Source organism: Cebus imitator, unplaced genomic scaffold (assembly GCF_001604975.1).
Source record: "Cebus imitator isolate Cc_AM_T3 unplaced genomic scaffold, Cebus_imitator-1.0 Scaffold251, whole genome shotgun sequence".
Classification (NCBI taxonomy): Eukaryota; Metazoa; Chordata; class Mammalia; order Primates; family Cebidae; genus Cebus; species Cebus imitator.
Window position 1 is genome coordinate 937,185 of NW_016107566.1, and position 4,805 is coordinate 941,989.

Here is a 4,805-nt window from a genome sequence, read left to right on the forward strand (position 1 = left end):
TTACAGGCTTGAGCCACCGCGCCCTGCAATTGCTTTTTTTTTTAATCCTGCAGTTCTGCCACAGCAACTCCCAAGCACAAGCTGGTTATTACCACGCAACTGCGTTTTGAATGCTGAGCACATTCACCCACATGCTAAATTGTAGGCAAGCTCTGGAGCTTTTACTCCTCTTGGGAAATTTGGTGGGGATCAGGGTGAGCCTGGGAAATTTACTCAGAGGCCCTGCATATGATGTCCAGATTGAACCCTAAGCCAGGGAGCTCAGCCAGGGGGGTAAAAATAGCTGCCCTTCACTCACCAAGCCCTTCACCCTGTTAAGGGCTATGCCAGTCCTGAGAAAGGGACACCTTTTTCTAATCACACAAAGGACTACGAGTGGGCTGCCCAACTAGATATGCTGTTAGCCATAAACACTGACACCTGATCAGTAGACCTGGCCGGCACCAGGCTGATTATTATTATCTTACTTTACACTCATAACTATCATTAGCTGCTTTTTATAAATGAGGAAAAAGTAAGTGCCTTTCCCAAGATAGCCTTCATAGTCCCACCTTCCCTTTTTTAGTAAAGGTGCGTTGCCAGCCTTAGGACCAAGGCTGTGAGACAGCAGGTCCCAAGAGTTTGTTGAATCAGCATATCCAGCATCTGGGAAGAGTCAGGGTTTTCCATGCCCAGGTGGCCAAATGCAAACTACTATAGATACTTATCTTGCACATACTCGATATTTGAGTCTGATGTAGCTCTGTACCTCTCAGAGCTACATAAATCCTATCAGCACACTTTAACACAGCAAAGTTTCTCAATCAATATGAATTGAGGTTGGGTGAGTGGCTTATGCCTGTAATCCCAGCAATCTGGGAGGCTGAGGCAGGCGGATCACCTAAGGTTGTGAGTTCCAGACCAGCCTGACCAACATGATGAAACCCCATCTCCATTAAAAACACAAAAATTAGCCAGGAGTGGTGGTGGGCACCTGTAACCCTACTATTCAGGAGGCTGAGACAGGAGAATCGCTTGAACCCAGGAGGCAGTTTGCAGTGAGCTGAGATTGCATCACTGCACCCTAGCCTGGGCGACAAGAGCAAAACTCTGTCTCAAAAAAAAAAAAAAAAAAAAAAAAAAAAAAAAAAAAAAAAAAAAAAAAAAAAAAAAAAAAAAAAAAAAAAAAATATATATATATATATATATATATATATGTCACATATATATATGAGTTGAGTTGAATTGGTTAATGGAAAAAAGATGGTACATCCTGGTTTAAGGACTTTAGTGACATTTAAAATATGTTTCTTTTGGAAAATTGGAAAATTACAAAAAGTAGAAAGAGCATGAAGGCTCCATGAATCCAAATTCAGTGTCAACAATTACCAGCATTTTGCCAACTTTGTCCCTCCCCCCATCCCAACTTATTGCTGTACTTTGGTTTGGGGTGTATTTTTTGTTGTTGTTGTTGTTTTGTTTTTTGTTTTTTGTTTTTTTTGCTAATGTATTATAAAGAAAATCTCAAATATGTTGATTCAATGTCAGTATGGATAACTAACAGATGAGGATTTTAAAAAAATAACCACCATGCAATTATACCTAACATTAACAATAATTTTAAAATATAATGTAATACCTAGCCCATATTCAAATTGATTACCTCAAAGGTGTCTTTTTGCAGTTAGTTTGTGGAATCAGAATGAAAATTATGTGCACATTGTATTTGGTTACGTCTCTTGTATTTTCTCTCATAGTCCCACCTCCCCTTTTATAATGATATTGATTTTTTTTTTTTTTTTTTTTTTTTTTTACTGACTCTGGAAATATTTCCTGGAAGGGAGTTGATGCTCAATTTTCAGGAGATTTGGGAATTCTGGGTTAGGTCATAATTGTTCATTCAGTGCAAATGTGTGCTGAATGCCCACTGCGTGCCTGCCCTGTGCCTGACACAGGAGATATCACTCTATCCCTGCGTATGTCTGCTGGAAAGTGATGAGTGGCCATAAAACAGGATAGGGGTATAGAGAATAACCAGACTCAGGGGAGGACGGCGGCGGCTTTAGAGGGGCAGTTCGAAAAGGAGTGAAGTGTAATATTTTGAGACCTCAGTAATGAAGGTCTTGAGAACAGTGTTCCAGGCAGAAGGAACAACAAGGCTCAGAACAGAAACAGCAAGGAGCGCAGTGTTAGAGCCAGAGAAACAAGCACAGTGCATGAATGTGGGAGGCAGAAGGGCTCCTTGGGGCCACATCCACAGTGGCTTGGGAAGAGAACAGATTTTAACCCGGGCACAGTGCAAAATGATTGATGTCATCTTATTGCCGCTGATTTAACCAGGTTGCAAAAATGTCCTTACCAGCTGAAGGCATGGAGATGTGACTGGAGTGCAAAGTGACACTCGTCAGCCTGGGTTTAGGTGTCTCTAATCTCCCTCACCTGCACTTGTGCCATTGCACACTCAAGGCTCAGGGGCTGAGGAGGGAGTGCTGGAAGGGCCCGGTGTCTCCACTATCAGGTTCAAAGCCCAGAAAGGCCAGGCATGGGGTAGCTCACGCCTGTAATCCCAATGCTTTGGAGGACTGGAGGACTGCCTGAGGCCAAGTGTTTAAGCCCCGTGGCTAACACGGTGAAACCCTATCTCTATTTAAATTTTCTTAAATTAAAAAATAGGCCAGGCACAGTGGCTCATGCCTGTAATCCCAGCACTTGGAAGGCCAAGGCGGGTGGATCCCCTGAGATCAGGAGTTCAAGACCAGCTTGGCAACATGGTGAAACCCCATCTCTACTGAAAATACAAAAAATTAGCCAGGTGTGGTGGCAGACACCTGTAGTTCCAGCTACTTGAAGGCAGAGGTAGGAGAATCGCTTGAACCTGGGAGGCGGAGGTTGCAGTGAGCTGAGATTGCATCATTGCACTCTAGCCTGGGTGACGAAAGCAAAACTCTGTCTCAAAATAATAATAATAATAATAATAATAATAAGGCATGGTAGCTCACACCTGTAATCCTAGCACTTTGGGAGGCCATGGTGGGCAGATACCCTGAGGTCACGATTTCGAGACCAGCCTGACCAACATGGAGAAACCCCATCTCTACAAAAATACAAAAATTAGCCAGCATAGTGGCACACACCTGTGGTCCCAGCTACCCAAGAGGCAGGAGCATCACTTGAACCTGGAAGATGGAGGTTGCAGAGCCAAGATCGTGCCACTGCAGTCTAGCCTGGGTGACAGAGTGAGACTCTGTCTCAAAAAATAATAATAAATACATAAAAATGAAAGGAAATACAGGCAACATATTCTCAAGGTGGCCATAGGAGGGACATAAGCAGAAGCCCAGGTCCCCGGGTGGGAGTAGCCCTTGTGGGTGCCTGAAGTGCCCGATGGCAGAGCACCACCCAGCATCGAAGGTCTAGCATCCAAGGGCTGCCGTCTTGAGGACAGCACCATTGTCAGAGGAAACCCTTTTGTTGCCTGTGGGTTTTATTTCTCCTTCACCTTACACTTCTGGTGATTCTATGTCAATGGCACTACGGCTTGAAGACGTGGCAGTGCCATTGACTTGGAATCAACAGAAGTGTAAGGACAGTGGCCCTCCCTGAAAGTGCAGTCAGTGCATTTCATTTGCCAGGAAAGCCGGACCTTTCCATCCCCTCCCTCTTTCTTGCCTTTCCTGGGATAAGATCCAGGAATCAGTCCTGAGACTCAGGGTGAACAGAGAGAGAAGTACATAAGCACCTCCCAGACCTCCCAGTACCTGCTGTTAGTGGGGGGATTTCTCTGGCTTGGGTCAGCTCCCCACCCCCACACTGGGTGTGCAAAGGAGCAGGGTCTTGCTGCCCACAGATCAGACAGACTGCCCTTTTCTAGGGCTGCGGCCAGCCTGCCAGCACCTGGATTCCTCCAGAACAGTTTCCTGAGAGCAGGGTGGTGATTTCAGCAGCAATACACTCACCAATTATTTCTCCCAGTGAATTTCATTAGTTTAAAAAATTATGTTTCTCTTTATTATAAAAGGCAGGAAATTGACTATTGCCTGAAGAATAAACTCAGTGACGCTAGAGAGAGCTCTGCAGTATGTGACTAAAAGGCTAGCTCTTGACATAAAGACAGATGAGAGGAAAATAAACTCTCAAGGATGAGTAAATCATATCTCCTCAGCCACCTTTATCAAATGCAGGGCAAGATAGCGATTGCCACCATCTGTGAACAAAACGTAAGCCTCCGTTTAATAGCTGCTTCCATTTGGGAGGCTTAGATGATCCAAGTTCCTACCTCTTTGTCAACTGGTGCAATTTTTTCTGGTGTATTGATTCCCTTGGGCAGTTATTGGAAATGATGTGCACAGCCAGATAGTCCCTACCCTTGAGCAATGCGTGATGGTGGCCTTCACTGTGACTGGATTCCCTGAAAATCAGGGAAACAGCAGGAGGAGGGGGTGCATGGCAGATCTAGGAAAACACACTCAGGAAGCTTCCATGGACAGGGCCTAGGTGGAGTTGAATAGTAGGAGAAAGGCGGATGGTGAAGTTTGAAGAGCAAGGAGGTCAAGGTGGCAACAGGCTACATATGCAGACAACATGATGTCTTTTTAATTTGGAGTTTTCTCCTTTTCTTTTTACAAAATACTCCCTTTAAAAGTGATATCTGAGACATGACAATTAAGCGTGTGATCTTGATTGGGTTCTGGACTGGAAAAGACATTATTGGGATAATTGGTGAAGTTGGAATCTGGGCTATAGATCAGGTAACAGTGCTGTATTATGAAAATTCCTGAATTTTATTAACTCTGGTTATGTGGGAACTCTTGTCCTTGAATGATAAA